Source organism: Octopus bimaculoides, chromosome 15 (genome assembly GCF_046866305.1).
Source record: "Octopus bimaculoides isolate indiv1 chromosome 15, ASM4686630v1, whole genome shotgun sequence".
Taxonomy (NCBI): Eukaryota; Metazoa; Mollusca; class Cephalopoda; order Octopoda; family Octopodidae; genus Octopus; species Octopus bimaculoides.
Window position 1 is genome coordinate 44,920,244 of NC_142942.1, and position 24,569 is coordinate 44,944,812.

At 33.8% G+C, this 24,569-nt stretch overlaps 1 long non-coding RNA gene across 1 annotated transcript; it reads right to left on the minus strand.

The window, feature by feature from the left end:
- Nucleotides 1-1,979: 1,979 nt before the first annotated feature.
- Nucleotides 1,980-23,012, minus strand: LOC149132511 (uncharacterized). The gene is made up of 3 exons (XR_016244519.1): nt 22,750-23,012; nt 21,700-21,970; nt 1,980-2,287 (listed from the first exon to the last, which is right to left on the minus strand). It is a non-coding gene; the product is annotated as an uncharacterized LOC149132511 (long non-coding RNA).
- Nucleotides 23,013-24,569: the final 1,557 nt, after the last annotated feature.

Consider the following 24,569-nt stretch of genomic DNA (forward strand, 5'->3'; position numbering starts at 1 on the left):
TATCATTATTATTATTATTTCATATACGCACTACAGATTAGACTTTTTTTCCAACAGTCTAATACGCTGTGTGTATATGAAGTAACAATAATAATAATAATAATAATAATAATAATAATAATAATAATAATAATAATAATAATAATAGGATATTGTATTATTGGTTGAACGAAAGTTTGCCTGTTCTTTTGTTTCATTTATATAATCAATTATGAACAAGTTTGCCAGAACACGAAATCATGTATGGAAGTTTACTTCACCCATTCAAGAAAAACATAGCAAAACGAAGTGACCGGAGTATTAAGATTGCATGCCTATATGTATGTGTATGTCTGTGTGTGCGTTTAAATGTATGTATATTTACGTATATACAAATAAATATATATATATTTATGCATATACATATTTGTGTCTGTGTATATATATATATGTATATATGTATGTATATATATACATGTATATATATACATGTATATATATACATGTATATATATACATATATATATATATATATATATATATAGATAGATAGATAGATAGATAGATAGATAGATAGATAGATAGATAGATAGATAGATAGATAGATAGATAGATATGTGTGTGTGTGTATGTATATATATATATATATATATATATATATATCGCCATCACTTTCTGGAAAGGAAACTATAAAAAGCCGGATTAGCAGCCGCTAATGGCTTACCATTTTATATATAATTAGAAAAGTCACATTTGTAGCACTGCATTTCACGTTCTTTCTGTTTCCTTTATAAGGTGAGTCCAATAATCAAAGATTTTAGACATTTTTTTATATATTCTTCCTTTTTTTTTTTCCTTTTCTTTTTTTTTTTTTTTTTACTTGGAACTTAGTTATTAGAATAAATGTATGATTTATTTCCCCCGAGAGAGAGAAATCAATTTTATTGTGCTGCAATTGATTTGCATGATTTATACATAGAGTTAAAAGTTGGTCGTAATTTCTTCTGGTTTTATTTTCTCCTCCTACATTAACGACTAATTCTCTGCAAGCTCAGCCTTTATAACCAGCCAGAGCCGTAGCTAACCAGGTAATGCCAACAAGTAACAGTGTTTCGTTCAGAAGATTGACTCGTAAGAACGTGATTCGTAGTTAAAGCCTAGAGCCTGGCACCTCAAGCAAGTGCGTTAAACATTAGCCTAGGGCTGGATCTATTGCCGTGTGGCGGAAATTTGATGAAAAGAAACTGTGCGGAAACCATCGGATATTTGCGTCTCTGTGTATTGTGTGTGTGTGTGTGTGTGTGTGTGTGTGTGTGTGTGTGTGTGTGTGTGTGTGTGTGAAATAATATTTGAACGAATGTTCCATGCATTTAAGGAGATTATTAGATATACAAAGGGCAGGTTGATAGTAATCTCGAAACTGCGCAGTTTCGCTGGTGATCGATTTCGTCAGATTGACGAAACCAAGATATATATATATATATATATATATATATATATATATATATATATATATATATATATATATATATATATATATATATATATACATATATATATATATGTATACATATATATATATATATATATATATATATATATATATATATATATATATATATATATATATATATATATATATATACATATATGAATACATATCTCTCTCTCTCTATATATATATATATATATATATATATATATATATATATACAGAGAGAGAGAGAAAGAGAGACGTGTGAATGTTGAAAAGTTCCTGGCTTTGGGTAAAAGGAAATACAAGACAATCAGTTAATTTATTCAACACATTCCTTCTCATATTTAATTTTTCTATATGTGACAGTGGATTTTCATCGATGAGTTCATGAACCTTGGTTCTTTTCCCTAATACTATATATTTATATTTTATACTGTGAAACATAATTTAATTTTAATTTTTAGTAAATTGAATTTAATTGAGTTTTTACCTGTAAATTTGGATTTTTATCCCTAATAATATATATATATATATATATATATATATATATATGCAGCAGCCGTCTGTCTTACGAATTCTACTCGAAAGATATTAGTCTCGTCTCGAGGTTTGAATAAAAAGAAACGTGACCAGAGTGCTGTTGTTCAATGAAATCAAACCTGAATCTTCTTAGCCAAATGTTTATGCCAGCGCTTAACGCGCAAACAACCGGTAAAGCACCAGGATAAAAATACCTGAAGGAAGAGGAGAGATGTGTTTACAAGAACGAATAAATTATAATCATCATCATCATCGTCGTCGTCGTCGTCCTCGTCGCCACCATGTCAAAATCTGCAGAGATAGTAACAATATAATTATTTCTAGGTTTGATACATGCACAAACACATATGGCCAGACCATATCGAGCATTTTTTTTTTTATCAAAGTGGGGCGTAGCAGTATCACATGTGACGTGGGCGTAAATAAGTATCTCATAACAGGGCGTAAATAATAGCACGTTGATATACCTTACAATAAAGTCTTAACTAAAACTTCTTTTTTAAACAGTAGCACACATAACATTAACACACACACGCATGCGCGTGCACGCACAAACTTACGCACACGCCTGCCCCTATATATAATATCCAATATTCTAGTCAATACGATGCAATATATATCGAGTGCGAAGTGCACTGAATAACCAGCTGGAGGAGGTGTCCTCCTGGAGTTAAAATAGCAATATCGTCTGTTGGACACCTACGTTTAGGTAACTTTACTTCATAATATAAATACTGCTTTCATCTCCAAAAAAAATTTCTTAACGAGCTACTTTGGTAGTATAGATAGATAGATACATACATACATACATACATACATACATACATATATACATACATACGTACATACATATGTATGTATATACACACACACACACACATGTGTGTGTGTGTGTGTGTGCGTACTTGCGTGCGTGCGTATGTGTGTGCCATATACTAACTCTATCCGACTGTGGTGGTATGCCATTTTTGTTTTTTCAAATCGAAAAGCGGTGTTGAACAGAATAAAAATTGAGAAACATTGCTGTAACGCCTACCCTGTTGATTCAACTAGGAATTAATAATATAATATGGACGATTAAGTTCATTCCAATACTTTCCTACTACCACCATTACCACCCTCGTGATGTAGATTTAGAAACTGGACAGTTGTTAAGATAATAACGTCTTAGTAGAATTAGTTTTACATTGCTATAACTTTTTGATATAGCTAAGTTTTACTGTTGGTCTTGACTCAGTAGGTACATGTTCACAATTCAACGTCTGACAGCAAATAAACTATTTAAATTACGTAACACATTACAGCGATGTTCTTAGAGACGTAGAGTGGCTGTGACAAACGGGTTATAGTTTGGAGAAAGTGGTGGACGTTACAGGCGTGGACGAAAAAATATGTACAGAGGTAAATGAGATGGAGGCGTGATGTGTTATTTCTTTACTACCCACAAGGGGCTACACACAGAGGGGACAAACAAGGACAGACAAACAAGGACAGACAAACGGATTAAGTCGATTATATCGACCCCAGTGCGTAACTGGTACTTATTTAATCGACCCCGAAAGGATGAAAGGCAAAGTCGACCTCGGCGGAATTTGAACTCAGAACGTAGCGGCAGACGAAATACCGCTAAGCATTTCGCCCGGCGTGCTAACGTTTCTGCCAGCTCGCGTGATGTGTAGAGGAGTGTTGTGATGTATGTATGTACGTATGTATGTATGTATGTATGCATGTATGTATGTATGGTGTACAAATATACAACAGGGATGATGTAATAATCTTATCTTGACACCTGTTTCGGATCTAGCATGACTTATGCCACAACCATATCTATTATGTAATAGTAACCCATAATATTGTAGCTGTATGGAATACACGAATTTTTATAGATCCGTGAGGCGAAATTATATTATCCTCACCAGGAGTTTTGGGGTCAGATAAAATAAAGTCCTTAACCAATGCGGTGGGCAGGCGGAACTCTGAGAACATCGGACCAGTTGCTTTGCAGTATTTGTTCCGGTTCCTTGTGTTCTGCATTCAAATCCTATTATAGCCTATTTGCGTGGTAGGTTTAATCTGTTGGCCGGTATGACACTATCGTTGTACATATGCTCCTTTGGCCGAGTCCAAGCATTCGGGCCGGGATTCCGGTTCGAGGATACTTATTTCTCTCCCTCCAACTATCCCCATGGTACTGCCTTCCTTCCTGACAAGAAGATTTTTTTTTAATCAAGGGGAAGCGAAAATACAATTTATTTTAGCTTTTAATAAAACATAAACGTGTACATGTATAGATATACATACGTACATACATACATACATACATACATACATACATACATACATACATACATATATACATGCATGCACATATATCTACATATATACAGATATACATACATATATACTTACACGCATATATACATACATGCACATATACATGCATACGCATATACATGCATACGCATAAACGTATCTTTCATCTTGTTTCAGTCATTAGACTGCGACCATGCTGGGGCAACATCTTGAAAAATTTGCAATCGAATGAATTGACTCCAGTACTTTTTAAGCTTGACACTTATTCTATCGTTCTATTTTGCCGAATAGCTAAGTTATGGAGACGTAAACACACCAACACCTGTTGTCAAGCGGTTGTGGGGACAAACACAGATACATACATATATACACGCATACATACATACACATATATTATGCATATATATTTATATATATATATATATATATATATATATATATATATATATATATATATATATATATATATATATACGACAGGCTTCTTTTAGTTTCCGTCTACCAAATCCACTTACAACGCTTTAGTTGGCTCGTGGTTTGAGTAGAAGACACTTGCCCAAGGCATCACGCAGTGGGACTGAACCCAGAACCATGAGGTTGGGAAGCAACATACATACACATGTACATACATACACATATACATACATATATAGATACATAGATACATACATAGATACATGCATACATATGTACATATATACATACATACATGCATGCATGCATGCATGCATACATACATACATACATACATACATACATACATACATACATACATTCGTGAAATTCAAATATGTACCTTCTTTTCTTAACCACCAATCAGAATCAAATATATCACTTGGCAGATACCCTACTAAGAAATTTTAAACACCTCCTTAAAGTTTATTGTATCCCCAACTAATCAATAACTACTCTTATTTCTTAATAAATAATCTATCGTGTTTACTTTCTTCTCATATAATTTATTCTAAAACATCAAATTTAAAACCGGTTAATGCGTAAGTATATAGCATTAAGATATGAGTTGGGACTGACGAAGAGAAAGATTATCGGTGATTACGAACAAAAAAAAAATTAATAATTTATCACATCTGTTTGAATTAATGATTTCGGAGAAAACTTTTATAGAAATTCTTTGGCAATTTAGAGTCATTAATTCTAGTTTCAGAAAAAAAATATAAAACATTATACAAAGTTTTATATCACATGGTTATGTAAATTAATTTTCAATATTTTATTATTAAACATCTAACATAATCAATAGTTACAAATGAATATTCATAATAATTCACATATTTGCCTCTGCGTTTTTCAGTAATTTGATTGGCTGTTTGTATCCTTAAAATTCTTAGACGTTTCAAGTTTTCCAAAACCTATATATAATTCCAGTTTCCAGAGAAATTGGAATTATACGTATGCAAGTATGTATTTATCTATGTATATGCATGCATGAATACATGTACGTATATCTGTGTATGTGTGTGTGCTTGTGTGTGTATATGTGTGTATGTGAGTAGTTTGCATGTATATGCATATACATACATACATATATCGTGTTTACTCGCCTATAATTTGAGATTTAATATAAAATCTTTAGAACCAAAAGTAATTATCAATATAATCGAGCGTTCAAAAATAAAACTATATTAAATACCATTGATTGTTATGATTTTAGTGTGGACGCCATATACGGAAGATCACATTATACTATAATTTGGAATGCCGGAGTGTTCATTCCGCTTGTTTGCGATCCAAGTTCAAATCCGACTGTAGTCAAATCTTACTTATCTTCGACAAGTAAACAGACAGTTTTGCATGCTGCACTGTAAGGTCAGGATGAAGTCCATTGTCAAAATGAGGGACGTTAGGTGTAAATAGCCAAACTGTGAAACTCTAACAAATTGTATAGACCTTAGCAAACCTTTATAAGCAGAGATAATTGTACACTCAGTTTTTTGTGAGTTAAATATTTGTTTTTTTTTTACCGTGAGGCAAGTTTGTTCAATTGGATTCTGGAAGCAATGATTACCTCTTTATTTTATGCACTTTGTGCTTTGTGTTAGGCATTTATGGATTTATATACACACGACGGACTTCTTTCAGTTTCCATCTCCCAAATCCACTCATTAGGCTTTCGTCGGCCGGTGGCTATAGTAGAGGACACTTGCACAAGATTCCACGCGGTGGGACTGAACCCATAACTATGTGGTTAGGAAGCAAATTTCTTACCGCACAGCTACGCCTGCTGCCTATGCTTTTTTTTCATAAATTTTCCTACAGCTTCACAGTCCGAATGTATAGGTAGAGAATATAGTTCCTACTATAGCCCCGGTTTCACCTTCCACTATTAAAAATCGATGAAATGCGGCTGTTTGTGATTGTCAATAGGCTATTGTAGAATTTTAACACAAAGCAACACAACTGTGATCGGGAATTTCCTAATCCATCTATACAGCCGGGCTGCGAAGATGGCGATAGAGACCACTAGTCCCCAGAATGAAATTCTCTAAATACGGATATTGTACTAAACTATTTAGTGAAGATGGGGCTAGAGTAGGGGCTGCAATTTGTCATATAAATAATTTGTGCACAAAAGTAATACACAAACTCACTCATGGCAAATACACACAGACTCTCACACACATACACACTGAAATACTCACACCCTCACATCTATATACACACACATATATTTATCCTTTGTTTACTTATAAATATATAAATATTATAATTTGCATAAACATATGTACAGCTCTTTGAAATAAGTTTTATCTAAATATTTCAAGGACATAGTTTCCAATAGACATTCATTAGGATTCAATGAAGAAGAAAAGAGGACAAGGATAAATGAGAGAGAAATGGCGAAGTGTTTGTGAAACAAAAGGACAATGAAGTAACAGAAAGTGTGGGTGTTAATGAGAATGATGCAAATAGTTTATAATATGACATCAAAATTATCAAACAACGGTCTATCATTCATTTATTTTTCCTCTCCATTGTTTATGAATTGTTAATTGAATTTCTGTATAAAATATTTTCATTTTCCCTGATTTAAAGAAAAATTCTCAAAACCAACATCAACCGCTTGTTTGGTCTTTTGATATTTTTATGAATTAATTCTTGATATTTTATATAGTGATTGCTAACATAGTACCCTACCATCTTAATTATTTACTCTTTTGTAAATTCTCACTGTTCTGAATTCAAAAGACTCTAGTGGTGACTGACATCTATGTTTAGTTCTTTTTTTTTATCGTAAAAATCATTATAGAACTACATTAAACTTGACTGAATCGATTGTATCCCTCCTCTGAATAACTGACTTAACGTGTTGCCAATGTTTATTATCTTCCCACGATATATATTTTTCAATCCACTAAGACAGAGAAAACTCAAGTTTCTATATTTTACATTGATGTAAGAACCGACAGTCTTGGTAGTAGAGACCATCATTTCTCAGGCAGAAAAATTATTGCTGATGATCTGTCACACCCAGAAGGAAATTTCACGATTGCCTGATCCAATCTGACAGAGTAATTGAGGTAAAACTAACGTAGATGGAATCTATGATGTTTCAAATCATTGTAATATGTAGCTTCACAAGATAAAGATGCTGTTTTGCATTTGGCAAGAATCGAGATTCTTATAGAAAGGTTGAGAATCAATGTTGGAATTTATACATCGCTTCAACCATTTATTTCCCACGAATCAATAATATACATGTGTGGGAATATTGTTTTTAAGTATAGAGGATAATGAGAGTGGTTCATTCTTCAGCTGGATGGTCGTGGCTGGAACTCATAGAACCATGCAGCGGGGATTAAAAACTAGATACTATAAAACGAAACGAAACGTGTCTATGCGTAAATGTATGTTTGTGTGTGTATATGTATGATATTTTTCTTGTGACACAAATTCTTCCATAATGAGCTCCAGCGTAACAATTTGAATTAGCCATATATGTTATCGGTTGTTTAGCAGAATTGAACTCGGAACATTGATGAAAGTTGGTATATAACATGCAGCTATTAATACAATTTGTTATTCATTGAAGTACAAGTCAACGTTTTCTAGATAAATAAAACCATCAGATGTCTTTATTATTCCCAACATGAATGCAGGAATAAATCGATGCGCAGTTTATAAATAACTCTCTGATAGGGTTTTGTAATGTAAACAATTTAGCCTTCTCTGACACTACCTCTCTCTTTCTTTTAGTCGTCCACCTCCCTCTTCTTCTCCTCTGCGTCCTTCTATTTCTTTCAGTTATCGTCTGCTACTTCAACAACTGTTGAGGCAATTTGTACTACTTAAATAAAATCATTTCGTTTATTTAGGTGATACTGTAAAAGTTGGAGAACATAATCTCTATAGATTGGACCGTTATATATAACTGGTACTTCCTTTACGGACGCCCGTAGGGTGGAAAATGAAACTGTTGTGTCTGAATTGATTCCAAAGTATTGAGACAAGAACAACAATCTTTAAAACGCTACTTGTTTTATAACAACTCCACCATAATATATAAAGTACAGTAATGTACTGTATTATTGTATAACGAAGAATTTCTCAAGAATTGTCGTCATTGAGGGTGTAACAGAACGTAGCATTCTCCAGTTGCCTTTTCTACACCCATCAGAGGATTTCTGCTCAATACAGTAATCGGACATAACACTTCGTATACAACTATTGATGTTGTGAGTTTTGTGCCTCTGTTTGGTGCCTCTCAACAGCTCTAGAGACTGAGCCAATGATAATTCGGTGTCCCTCCATGGGAAATAATGCTGTACTATAACAAGATATGGTTAAATAAGGTTTATGAAATTGGCTTATAACTTTTCTTGATGGATACACTGACATAAGCCTCTGGACTTCAAACACTCGCACTCACATAGGCGCACGCATATGCATATGCACACATACACTTCCACATACACACACATACATTCACACATATATATGTAATACAGAAACTCGCTTCTGAGTAAAACCACTTCCTTAATGTGTGCTTTTGTGTGTGTGTGTGTGTGTGTGAGTGTGTGTGTGTGTGTGTGAGTGTGTGTGTGTGTGTGTGTGTGTGTGTGTGTGTAGAAGGTTGAAAGATAACACACTAGAGGATATGTATAAGAAAAATAGGACAAGGTAGAAAATGCTAAAATAATTTTAGCATTTTCTATATTGTCCTATTTTCCTTTATATATATATATATATATATATATATATATATATATATATATTGATAGAAAAAGTAAAACAGCAAAAGAAAGGGACCTCAATATTATGTAAATAGAGGAATTTATCTGTAAATAATATGTGACAATTATTCGGTAGTCATGATCCCATGGGCTTCAAAACAAGAAAGGATATAAAAATCCGGTGTTAAAAACGTTATGCAACATACATTTATCACTATAGTACTTTCCTCACCACCCCACCGTTATTTTCCCTTTTAATTCATCTCATGCAATGATACCGGTAGTTTGCAATTTCCTTCTGTTAAAATTTAATTTATAAAAACATATAAATACATGTATGTATGGATTACCATTTCATTTCTTAATAATGATTTGCATTTATCTTTATGTACATCATTATTTTTGCATCTATCTTTACATACATCTTTATACATGTTTCGATTCTACGTTATTTTTACTCCTGAATTATTATACGTCTTGCATAACCGCATCCCATTCTTATTTTCCAGTTTACAGCTACTTACATACATATTTATATCCGCATGGCATTCAATATCTTTTTGCACAGAAACAGATCTTATATAGCTTCCTTGTTCCCACAACCGTAATAATATCTTTACAAATTTGCATATAATCACTAAATACCCATAAATACTCGATGGCATATGCATATACATGTGCCCGAATATTTGCATGCATGTGTGCATGCGTTTGTTTCTTGGTGTATGTGTGTGTGTGGGGGGGGGGGGTGTATGTGTTTGTGTGTGTGTGTGTGCGTGTGTGCGCGTGTATATATAACATCGTCGCACAAAAGCTTATCATCAGTCCACACATGCACTTTTATTCAACCCTATCCAGACATAACTACGCGAATACAAACGAGGTAAAAAAAAAAACAAAGTCGCTACGAGTTCTCACACGCTCAAACGATTACTTTAACGATTCCCTCACACACGCTGGAGAGAGAGAGATTGGAGTCAACAAGAAGGGGTACGATTGGACAAAAAATAAATAAATGCCCAACCGTACCCCTTCTTGTTGACTCCAGTTTTTTCAATTATATATTCACACATGACAGATGCCCAAATGCAAACCTGAAAGTACGTATAGTACTAATACTGGATAGTATAGTACAGGGTAAATCTGAAGATGGATGAGCTTTATACTGTACTCTACTACGTTCTTAACAGAATGCACCATAACTATATGTGTGTGTGCTCGCGCGTGTATTTGTGTGTATAACTAATCGTCGGGGTTAGCCGTTAACTGGAACTTGAGTAAAAGCTAATACTGTATCCATCCGGATAATGTATCCTTCCAAACTCACTATGGTGTAATCGCATTCAGAGTGGGAGCTGATGTCAGTATGGGACTGAGATGCCGTTGTGGTAGGCCGCTCGACCCCACAGGTCTTCACGGTCTGTCTTGCCGCCTAAATGCTGGTCGCTTCACTCGTCACACCGAGCTAAACTTAATCATTAAGCGGGCTCTGTATGTATGTGCCTGTGTGTAGGTGTTTCTTTGCGATGGACATCGGAAAGACCACCTTCTCCCTCTCTTTAAACCTAGGTATTCCTCACACCCACCTTTCTTTCTGTGTGTGCGTGTTGTATCTATGTATTTACGAAAGTATGTATGCAGCGTCGCATGTATATGACAGCTGTTTAAACGTTAACATCCCATTGCCACTCAATATTTGTCGCTTACATAACACTGTTTTTGCTTTCTCTGATATAAGTCACCTTCAGTCTGCTACTGCGTTTCCTTCAGGATTAAACTTTTTGCACCCTTCTCATTTTATCATATAATTCGCCCAACCCCCTCCTTGGGGGCACATTATAGATTTTTATTAACATCCTATTTGTCTATTATTGAACTGGGTGTTAGTGTAACATGTATGCAAAGTTTCGTGATTATTGGTTCGCTGGTTTAGGCACCATGATGGTAAGAAACAGACAGAAATTGCCATTTATGTATAAGATATATATATATATATATATATATATATATATATATATATATATATATATATATATATATATATATATATATATATATATACATAAACAGATACATTTCTATGTGCATATATGTGTGTCTCTGCATGAATGTATATATGTATATATTATATAAGTCTTCATAGATGCGTGTGTTTCAAATGAGAAACAACAGTTATGTAACAGTCGGTAAAAGCTACAAATCATTTGCCAAGGTGAAAAAGTCATCTTCGCAGTGCAGTTCATTAACAATGATCATACTTTCGAGTCGACTTCCATAATGTACGCATATATATAAATATTTATAGATGTATGTATGTAAGAGTGTATGTACATGTATGTATATGTGCATGCATGTATGTTTAGATATAAATATATGTGTGTGTGTGTGTGTGCGTGTGTGTGTGTGCGTGTGTGTGTGTGTGTATGTCTGTGTACATATACATGCATATATATATATGTGTGTGTGTGTGTTTATGAATGTATATACATATATGCATATATATATATTTATATATGTGTGTGGGAGTGTATGTGTGTATGTATATGCGTACGGTATGCATGCAGGCATGCAGGCATATATATATGTGTGTGTGTGTGTATGTCTGTGTACATATACATGTATATATATATGTGTGTGTGTTTATGAATGTATATACATATATGCATATATATATATATTTATATATGTGTGTGGGAGTGTATGTGTGTATGTATATGCGTACGGTATGCATGCAGGCATATATATATATATATATATGTATATATATATATATATATATATATATATATATATATATATATATATATATATATATATATATATATATATATATATATTTACTATGCAATTCAATTCAGCTATCGGTCACGTCTTACCTTATTACGCTACTTCTGTTAGTCGTCTCTGTATGTTACATCTTTCAACGTATATGAAAACCTGTGCAGATCTGTACGTGAGGTTTGGATGTGTATGCTACAGAATGGTTTCAGAGCAATTCACTACGAATGTATCTAACTATTACCTTCATGATCTATGATGTGACAGTCGACAAATTCTCTTAATCATAGCAATCAGAATTTGGCACCAGAAGCGTTCAAGAGTGTCCTTTAATTTGAATCGGAGAAGAATTTTCATGAATTTTATATACTGAATGACATTCTGCGACTCTCAGACATGAAAACTGAAACTACAGGGGAATTGTAGCAGCTATTTATGAACCAAATCCATCCATCCATACATACATACCTACGTTCATACATACATACATACATGTCTGTATATATGTAAGTATATATACACATATTTATATGTGTACGTATTTATGTATATATGTGTGTGTGCATGCGTCTGCATACATATATATATGCATATATATATAAATGCACAGACATGTGTGTGTGTGTGTGTGTGTGTGTGTGTGTGTGTCTGTGTGCGCGTGCGTGTGTATACTGACTATCCCGAACTATAGCAATATCTGTTTCAACACACAATGTCACATCAGGAATCTTGCAAAACATATATATATATATATATATATATATATATATATATATATATATATATATGTGTATGTATATATATATATAAAATACAGTGTACATTTAATACACATTAGAGATGCCCATAAAAGGACATCTAACCCGCTAGAAAGAGCAGTCAAGGCTCTACACCACAAAAATTAGGGATAATTTCGAAAAGGAATGAAAAATAAAAACATTTACCATGGGTAGCAAAAGTATTTAACACATTGGTTTTTTTATAAATTTCCCAATTAAAAAATCGTTCAATTTGAATGATACTTCAAATATTTTAATGAACATTGTCTAACTAAACATAGAAGAAAATTGAGAAACATTGTTTTTATGTACTTTTATTACCAATTTTCGAATTTGCCTGCGTACAAAAGTATTTAACACCTATACAAATACGGGAAAAAAGGGTATTTTAAAACTATTTTCAGTTATTTTGATATGGTTTGTACTTCAACCAATCACAAGTTGTCTTCGATATATGTTTTAACCAAGCACATCGCTCAATCGGCACATAGTGATAACAGGTCTGATAAACTACAGAATGTCCCACGATCTAAACTTATAAAAATGGTTAAAACAAAAGAATTGTCAAATGATATGCGACAGAAGATCATAAGGCTGCACAAAGATGGTAAGGGGTCTCGAAAAATTGCTCAAGATTTAAATTTGCTTGTGTGAACAGTTGGTGCTTTTGTTCGAAAGTGGAAAAAATATGATACTACTAAAAATATTCGTCCGCGGAAATTAAACGAGGCTACTGAACGGTATATAGCCCGGAATGTGTAGAAACAACATTTTTTGACTCGAAGAGAAATCCAGAACGATCTGAAAACATGCCGGAGTTGAAGTAAGTAAAGATACAATTAAGAGATCACTGAATCGTACAGGCCTGTATTCTAGATCACCAAGAAAGACTCCACTATTAAAACGTAAACATGTGCAAACCGTTTGAAGTTTGTTAAAAAGTATGAACAGGAATCAGATGAATTCAAGAAGAAAATTATTTGGTCAGATGAAACAAAAATTGAGCTTTTCGGGAGAAACATGTGCATCCAAGTATGGAGGGAAAAAGGAACTCAATACAACCCAGTAAACACCATCTCAACAGTCAAATATGGTGGGGTGGAAGTGTAATGATTTGGGGTTGTTTGTCTTATAATGGAGTTGGAGAAATAGAAGTCATCGAATGATTGTAGCAAAATACAAGCAAATCTTATCAACCCATCTATTAAAAAGTGCAACAGCTTTGGGGCTTGACCGAGATTTTGTATTCCAGCAAGTCAACGACCCAAAGCACAAGGCTAAAACAACTTAACACTGGTTCAATGAAAATGGAATTGATGTTCTGGAATGGCCTAGCCAGTCACCGGATCTCAGTCCAGTAGAAAATTTATGGAAAATGTTGAAGTTGAGAGTACACCCAAGAGATTCAAAAATATCAAAGAACTGAAGAAAGTCTGTGAAGAAGAACGGGTGGAACTGCCAAAATCTTCATGCAAGAAGCTCGTTGAAAACTACAGAAAACGACTAGAGGCTGTAAGGCAGAACAGAGGATATACTACTAAATATTAACAAATCGTGTTAAATACTTTTACACACAGTCAAATTCGAAAATTGGTAATAAAAGTACATAAAAACAATCTTCCTCGATTTTCTTCTATGTTGAGTTAGACAATGTTCATTAAAATATATGAAGTATGATTCAAATTGAAGAATTTTTTATTGTGAAATTTATAAAAAAAAAAACAATGTGTTAAATGCTTTTGCTACCCACTGTATATATACATATATATATCGTGTATTTTTCATATGATGTTGGTTGTTATATTCGGACGGTTAATTAAATACTTAAGAGACCTCTCGTGCATTAAACGGAAGCTATTTTATTCATTGACAGCTGATGACGTAATAGACATTATTAGTATGCATGCAGCTGGTCTGGTACATTTTATATCAAGCAAACATTGATATGTGTGTGTATAAATGTACGTATATATATATATATATATATATATATATATATATATATATATATATATATATATATATATATATACACAAATATATATAAATATGTATGTATGTATGTTTATATGTATATGTAATACATATATTTATATCGATTTCAAATTTTGGCACAAGGCTAGCACGCTCAGGGGTAGGGGTAAGTCGATTACATCGACCACAGTGCTGAACTGGTACTTATTTTATCGACCCCGAAAGAACGAAGGGCAAATTCGACCTCGGCGGAATCAGAACTCAGAACGTAAAAACAGACGAAATACCCGACGTGCTAAGGATTGTGACAGCTCGTCGCTTTAATATATATATATATATATATATATATATATATTAAGGCGGTGCTCCAGCATGGCCGCAGTCAAAGAGTAGAGTATATATATATATATATATATACATATATATATATACATATATATATATATATATATATATATATATATATATATATATATATATATATATATATATATATATATATATATATATATATATATATATATATACATATATATATATATATATATATATATATATATATATATAGAATAATAATAAATGGAGCAAAACGCATATAATCAATAGGTTCCTTTAATTCCTTAACTTGAAATTAAAGGAACTTATTGATTATATGCGTTTTGCTCCATTTATTATTATTCTTCATATCAACTCAAAATACATCACTTTAACATGGAATTTCTACTCCTTAACCAGGTATAATATCCCAGTTTTTGTGTGAATTTTGCTACCCTGGTAACTATTAACATATTTGCATTATCGAAGTTTTCCAACCAAGATAATATTAATATATACATAAATATATGTATATATATATATATATATATATATATATAAGAGGAATGACCAGCAAATGTGGATTCCTGAATGCTAGAAATAGATGCCGAATCATCCAACCACGAAAAAGTATGTTCTCAGTAGAAAAATCAGCGACACAACAGACTGTAAACGAGTAAGACAAATGAAAAAATACTAAATTAAAAAACGATTAATTTACGTACCATGGTTTCACCTGCTAAAATTTACATAAGTAAATATCTGCAGGATCATCACCGTAAATCTGTCTCTTTTAGAATGTAACACACCGAGCTAGACATTTGAAGACATTTGAAAGGATACACTGAGTGTAATTCACGGAGCTCTACACGTGTTCACCTACGGGTGGATGGCTTGTGTCTAGCTCGGTGTGTTACATTCTAAAAGAGACAGATTTACGCTGATGATCCTGCAGATATTTACTTATGTAAATTTTAGCAGGTGAAACCATGGTACGTAAATTAATCGTTTTTTAATTTGGTATTTTTTCATTTGTCTTACTCGTTTACAGTCTGTTGTGTCGCTGATTTTTCTACTGAGAACATACTTTTTCGTGGTTGGATGATTCGGCATCTATTTCTAGCATTCAGGAATCCACATTTGCTGGTCATTCCTCTTATTCTTGTATGTAATATAATTTTAATTTTCGGATTTTTTTAATATGCTAGACCACTGGTTTTAATTGATCAATATCAATTTCTACCCTCATTAATAAATTTTAAATATATATATATATATATATATATATATATGTGTGTGTGTGTGTGTGTGTGTGTGTGTATACATATATATATTTAATATATATAGATATATGTATGTATATACACACATATATATATATATATTTCTTATTTACTATTCCATCTATATATGCTATTCCATCTATATATGCTATTCCATCTATATATGCTATTCCATCTATATATGCTACTGTATCTATTGTTATTCTAAGACAGTGAACGTTTTACAATACACTGTTTATTTTCAACCCCTCTTGGCTTCTGGCTTCTTTCTTTTTCCATCTTTCACTATACATACATACATACATACATACATAAGTGTGTATGTATGTGCGTATTTTCGTGAAATGGAATTCTTTACTAAAGGATACAATGTGTTGCCCGGTCAGTGAGATGATCCCAAGTTTCACAGCGAGTTGATAAGAATAGAAAAATTCAAAGGATGAAGAAAGAAGTCTGGGAGCCATACATGGAAGTAGATGGGGAGAAAGAGAAAAGAGACAAACACGAAAGCAAATGCGGAAGAGACAGTGAAGAATAAAGAAATGTAAAGACAGACGAAAGAAAAAGAGAAGGATAGACAAAAAAAAACAGAAGCTAGAGTCACAAGAGGACAGAAAAATAAGTGGATGATTTTTAGTTTAGGAATTGTAAAACGTTTACTGACTTAAGATAACAATAGATGACAATAGACATATTCATGAGGGAGGAGGGTAAAAATAAAAAAAGAAGGTATGAGGTATGGTGTACGAATATGTAAGCAACTGACTACATAGAAGAAGAAAGAAACAAATAAGAACATTCCTAGTGAAGATAGAGATGAAAATTCAAAACTGGAATTATAAGGATGTAGTTATGCAACATATAATAGATACTGTTCCCAACTGATTCAAGTATGCTGTCAACTGTGGACTGGCGAGCGAATATCAATCAAACTGAAACCATTAAGGTCGAAATGTTGACTGAAATCACTGACAGGTTTCTTTCGTTCTGGTTCCACTGCCTGGTTTCAGCGGATTCAATTTCAACAGAAACATGTTAGGGAATTTGACAAGTTTGTTTTAAGGTCTCTGTAAGACTCTGTATCTTTCGTACAGGATTCCTGATAACTTGATCTTGCTCAATGCCGCTGCTTCCAATGTTTTATTTAAATAACGTGAAAATGATATAACTAACGCGCGAGTGAATGGAAATACTATTTCATGCTGTGGTTTCGTTCTTATCAACACAGCTGAACTTTATTGTACTAAACTCAGCTGATCCGCCAATCGACATCTCTGTTCACACCGTTGCTATTTTCGCAGAACCGGTCGACATAAATCGATTAATTATTTCTTGTCCTCTGACACCAATTTCCTAATAGTGAATGATTGGATTACCCAAAATGTCTTCCTCCGGTTTGATTTGATTTTAATTCTTTCTCGGAATAATGTGCGACTTAACTGACATAAGGTCAAAGCTCTTTATTTTGATACGCACATGTGTCGTTGTCGGTCAATATGTAAACGAAGATAACCTGATAATCACTTAACTATGAATTCTCTTGCTAAACTAAAATCCAGAAAGAGAAGAGCTTGGAAACAATATGTATCTAACAAACTGAATAATTTCTACCTTGCCTTTGCTAAAGCTAGAAATTAACTGCATGACTATGTTAGACTCAATAGATTTACTAATTTCTTCTCGTTGATACATTCTATCCGTCACAATGAAATAAACTCTAAAAATTAGCGCACGTTATCCAAATAACTGTACTTTTGTGAGAGTCTTCTGCACATATTCTTTAGTTAGTCTTGAAGGCATTGGCAACATAGATCCATATATGTATAAAGGTTAATCTCCGTAATAATTAATTTTCTTTTAAGAACTCTCCCAGATTAGTAGTAGCATGCGTTTCTTGGAAGCCGTACTGATAAACATTTTCGTTCAGGATAATGATGAAATTTTATTCTCGCTTGACTGCTCGCAGTTAACTAAGGCAGGTAGAATTCAAAACTCTATTCCACGTGGTTTCTTACGTTGCTACTTTTATTATTCTGCCAATCAATTAATCAATGTATAATTCCTGCAGAATGGAAGCCTGCTTCTGTCTTATCAATCGACAAAAAAAATGTGATAATTACGATCTTAATAGCTTCAGGCTAGCTTCAGGCTAGCTTCAGTTCCGTAAGTTGCTACCAAACTGCTGGTGTTTAGTCAATGACAACATTTTGGATTTCATATGTTCTAATAGCCAGATCCGCTCCGTTCAATGTCAAGATTTAACTCGCCATTCAACCTCAGCTCACTCGATTTATGAATCAAATGTCGTCTCATCTTGAAACAAAATCCGATCTGTGTAATTTTTCTCGATTTTATATTGCCCCTCCAATTTTTCTCGATTTGATATTGCCCCTCCTGCAGCTGCAGTATATTTTATCACAGCAAGATCGTATAAAGAAACGTCAGACAGGCTACTTGAAATATCCTCTCTGAACCCTCTTATCTTTTGATTATACCAATCTATATTTATCTACTTTTCATTAGAAGAAATTTCACGTTAACTTTATATACTTAATCAACCATTTTATAGTCTTCTGTCATTGTCGGTCTCTTTTTCTTTCCCTTTTTCTTCAACTCACATGCAAACGTTTACACAATTATCTCTCTTTCCACTGTCTCATTTCCCTACTATATTTTCTCTCTCCACTTGGTTCGTTACTTACATATTCATACACCTTACATTTTTTTTATTTACAATTATTATCCTTCTCTTTTAAATGTACACTTTCCACATTACACTACTGTATCTGCTCCCTTAAGGTAACGAATGTTTTTACAATAACCAAGCTAATACCATCTTCAATTACTACCTCTTCGTATGATTCTTTTTCTTCACCCATGCCTATTTCTCTATCATATACATTTCTACAACTTCGGCTTTTTTCATTTCCCGTCTTATATGCTAAGACGACAAAATTCTAGACACTTTCTTACACAGTTGTTGTTTTGTTGGCTTTATGCCATTTTTCTGTTTATAGTTATTTTTAATGTCATCTTCAAATATTTTATTGTTCTTTGACCTATGTTACCTCAAGACATTAAAACAGATGATTAACTAACAAGCAACAAATAAAACTTAGCTTAGTGAGACTAAATACAAATTTTGTTACTTCACACTCAATAACCGATCAGCATTGAAGCAATATCACGTCGCTTTTGGCAGTCAATCATCATTGAAACACAATCACATCATTTCTTTCAACTTCATAAACATTGATAATGCTTGTATTTGAAGTAACATTTTTTCCACTTATTGTCATGAGTCCTCGTGTTACAAAAGACTGGACACTCCGTCTAAGCAAAGGAAATAGAAAGGGTACGTACCTTTCAACTAATAAGTAAAGGGTGGAGAGAAGGGACAACAAAATACGGCAACAAAATAAGGGACAACAAAATAAGGGACAGCAAAATAAGTTTTGTCAATGATTTAAAGGAATGATATAATAAAAGGACAGAAAAGAGAGTGTAAATAAATGAGGAGCAGGATAACTAACGTGTCGTTTGATTTACTCGAACGCATTGTCAAATAACTTCAAAAGGACTACTGCAAAGGTTAACTACCAAGAGGAGTCAGTCTATGCGAGGGAGTTGTAAGGCGAAATTGGACCCTGCTCTTCGTCGAGTCTGAGCCATCAGTCGGACAATCTCACTGTAATTACTTACTCATCTGCTCTCACTATGCATACTGCGACTCAGTCACCTCAGTATACCATACCCACCCCAGTTCCCTACAATCAGACATCGTAATCTGAAGTCTTGCCCTCGCACATACTCCTCTCCATCAAAAAAAGCTAAAAATTTTCCTGAGCTTTGAATATGTAATTTTGTCCCATTTAACCACATCTAAGCCTTGGTTATATTTCCTCTTTTGTTAGGGTTGAGGTATTGACCTTTCTACCTACCCCGCCAATTCTAGTTTTCTCCCTCCCCACTCTCTAAGTTTACTTGGCCGTGTCTTTCTCCTCTTTCTCCCTCTCTCTCACCCCCATCCCACACACACATACTAAGACCTCTGTCCCTCTACAGCTCCCACATTACTCCTTCAATCCCTACATGTACGCGCCTTTAGCCTACTGAGATCGATAAGCAAAGTTATACAATGGAATCTCATTTCTTTCAGTTCTTTGTATTTTGAGATGAAATCGCGCCGTTGTCTACGTGAATGGCGGACTCAGTCCGTCACTATCTCGGTTATCTTTAGCACAGCCCAAACTGTAGGAAACATTCTTCCAGATCTCTGGATTGGAGATATCATCTTTCATTTTTTCCTTCTCTTCAACCAGCCACGGAAGCCCTGAAAACTATTCTACGAATTGACTGGACCAATTGTTGATGACGACGTGAACCATCTTCGATTTCTTCCGCTTTAGAATTCTATCCTATGTCAGCGTGACTAGAACAGTGTTAGTAAAGTCCGTTACTATTTTTACTGTATTGGAGGAATTGTGTTAGTAGAAGCAGATATGGTAATTATCTGGGTTTTTCAATCAAACAATAATTATGCATTATTTCCAGAGGTTATCTCTCTGTCTACCTGCCTAATTTCCAGTGCAGCTTAAGAATAAGATTGATGCCAATGTCATTAGATGGTATCATTTGAGCAATTTTAGTAAACTTCCCACCAACAAGTCACTACGGTGTGTTCTTTTCTTTTTGGCAACCATCATGATTGTTGAATATAGTTCAGCCTCCTTGTTGTCGTTGTACAGAGTTAAATATATTACATCTGTTAAGTATGCTTAATTAAAGTTAACTTATTCCTAAAACACGTGCGTGGCATGTTTTTCAAAATTAAACACTATTAAATTTGTAAGAGCATAAAAATGGAAATTGTTCTATTCTTTATTCAAATATGCAAGAAAATTTGCATATAAAACAGAGAAAATATTTTGTGCTTACAGAAAACATTTAGATATTTAATTATTGTTGTCCCTTATTCAGCTAATGTTAGAAGACCAAGGTAGACATATATTTTTACACATTTATCAAGATAATTTACCTGGCATTTCGGAAATTGAAACAATACTCACTCAAATAATTATGGAGTTTTTTCATCAAGCTTTCGTTGAAATTTCTGAACACTGACTTAAGTTTCGTTTATTGACTAGCCACAGTGTTGGTAGAGTCATAACGTCAGATAGATTGCCTTGTAGTAAGCGTTCCTACTCTCTATTCTTCGAGTTCAAATTCCATCAAGATCATCTTTGTCATTCATTCTTTCAGAGTTGATAAAATAAAGTACCAGTCCTCTGCTGTCGAGACTTCTCTCTCTCGTACTTCTGTTCGTTTGTCTTTCTCTTTCTGGAAGAAATTGGTTGTGGTGAGACCTTGAGAGTGGTAGGCTCTGCTGGTATAAAAATACTCAAGGCTCGCCCCATGTAACCACAGCTCCCATATGACTCAATAAAGAGTTGAGGACCCAAAGCAAAACAATATTCACAATATTATGCAGTGACATTATATAAATATGCATGTGGATTTAGGGGTTTGGTAAGGCTAAGGGACTAGGTTGAGTACAAATGCAGAACAAATTTGAAATGAACAGAGATGTCGATTTTATAAAGATGCTGAAGATAAGAAACTACAGTTGGGAGAACCCTGGGAATTTTAGAATAGTAGACAACATTTCAAGACTTTTGAAGCCGTGGTATATACAATTTTACATATGGAAAAAGTGTAAGAGAAGCAATAAAGTGAACAGTTGGTTTCATAATTGAAAATTGAAATATGTGTAAAAGTAAAAGTAATTGTCTAAGATAGGAAAAAGTGATATAATTCATAAGTGAAATGGTTTTGTTTGCTTATGTATGAAGATGTAAAAACATTGAAAATAATTGCATTAAAGTTTCTTATCCAAGATGAAAAAATTTGGTATTAATGTTTAACTTGTTATTGATGTGTATTTAGTAAACTAGTAAATGTAAAAATTGTGAACATTAACGTAGTTTTATATAATCGCTAGATATCATTAGTAGAATGACTTTATTTAGTTAAATACAGTGATTTAAAAGAATATGGAGAGCAATTTATTGTTATATTTGGGAAGAGTAATAATTAATAAAGCCTATAAACACACTCACCGGTTGTCGCTTGCCTATATTTCATATTTTCTTTTTTTTCAAAACATGCTTATTTATCTCTGCAGTGTAGTTTTTTTTTTTCAATGGATATACATTTTTTTCTTTGAAATGCTTGGTTTTCACCTAACAGCTGATATTTTTGGCTGCTAAATTTCTATGGTTGCAAGCGCACGAGCCGATGATGTCTTTTCGGCTCCCACGCTCGCTGCTATAAAACCAATTTTATTTCGTTCTTATTGAAGCTAAAAAGTTAATGTCCATGGTTATTAACTTCTGGTGATAAACTGAAGAATACAAGAGGACTATTTGAAGCGAATGAATTTTTAATGGATATATTCGCTCATAAATGGGTTAGAAAATAAGTAAATAAATATAAATATATACTGAATTATGTAGATAAATTTTCGTTAATTTCTAAGTCGAAGCAACTAAATGTATGTATAAGCCTGGAAATATATTTAGGAAAGTAGTAAATAAGAAGGATTAATATAAAGAATCGAGATTAAGATATTAAATATACTGCAGTTCATTTAAAATAATTTAAGAAAAATAAAAGAATATAACTGTAATATTTCACTTTAGTGTGGTGTAAATGTTTTGAATGAAGTAGCATCTCTTATATTTTAGTTAGGCGTAGAAATTGTTAGAAATTTACTGGGAGGAGACATGCGGATATATAAGTATGCGTGTGTGTGTGTGTGTGTGTGTGTGTGTGTGTGTGTGTGTGTGTGTGTGTGTGTGTGTGTGTGTGTGTGTGTGTGTTAAGAAGTTAAAAGTTATGGCCGATTATAGAGTGACCATTGGTTTCGCACTTATAAAGCGCTTAGCAGTATTGGGGACTCGTCAGACTCAAATGGCTGAAAGCGTATAACCTCTCTACAACTGGAGGAAGAAATACATAACGGTTAGCTACTTTTGTAAACAAAATAAATAATTGTCTGCGCTGCGGCGAGGACGAAGTTATCTCCTTTACATCGGCTCCGGCATGGTGATATTCGAAGGAGCTGTAGCGGGACTATTCAACGAATTGGGAATTCTAAGCCTGAAGTAGGAACCGTTTCTTTCTTGGAGTTTAAACAGGTCCCCGGATCGAGAGAGTCTTTTAGGATTCTTGCCTTTTCAGCCAAACAAAACTTACACCGTTTGCTCCCGGTAAATAATTTATTTACCTAAATTTTAACTTCATCTCCTTCAAAATAGTCACCTTGCACAACAATACAGTGGTCCCAGTGTTCCTGCCAATTTTGGAATCGTTCTTGGAAATCGTTTTATGTACGCGAGTCGAGGACTTTCTGCGATTCGCTCTGGATCTTGACAGCGGTGTTAAAACGGTGACCTTTGAGCTGCATTTTCATCTTGGGGAAAAGATGGAAGTTCATAAGTGTTAAATCTGGCGAATAGGGTTGGTGCGGAAACGACACCATGTTGTTTTTGGTGAGAAACTCATGAGTGAAGAGAGTTCGGTGACAAGGTGCATTATTGTCGTGAAGAATCTAATCCTTTGCGCTCCACAGATCCGGTCGCTTTCGCCGAATGTCCTCCTTCAAACACTTCAAAACGTTGCAGCAGAACTCTTGATTGACGGTCTAGCCCTGGGGGATAAAATTCTCAATGCACAATTCCACATTTCCGGGTATGACTGACGCTCGTGGCAGGTCTTCCAGGTCGTTCGTCGTCTTTCAGGGACGTTCTTCTACTTTTGAAGCGCCGTGCCACTCGAAACATTGCGTACGACCCACTGTCTCGTCGCCGTAAGCTTGCCGAAGCAGGCTCAATATCTCTGTAGCAGACTTCCAAGTTTAACGCAAAATTTCACCTTG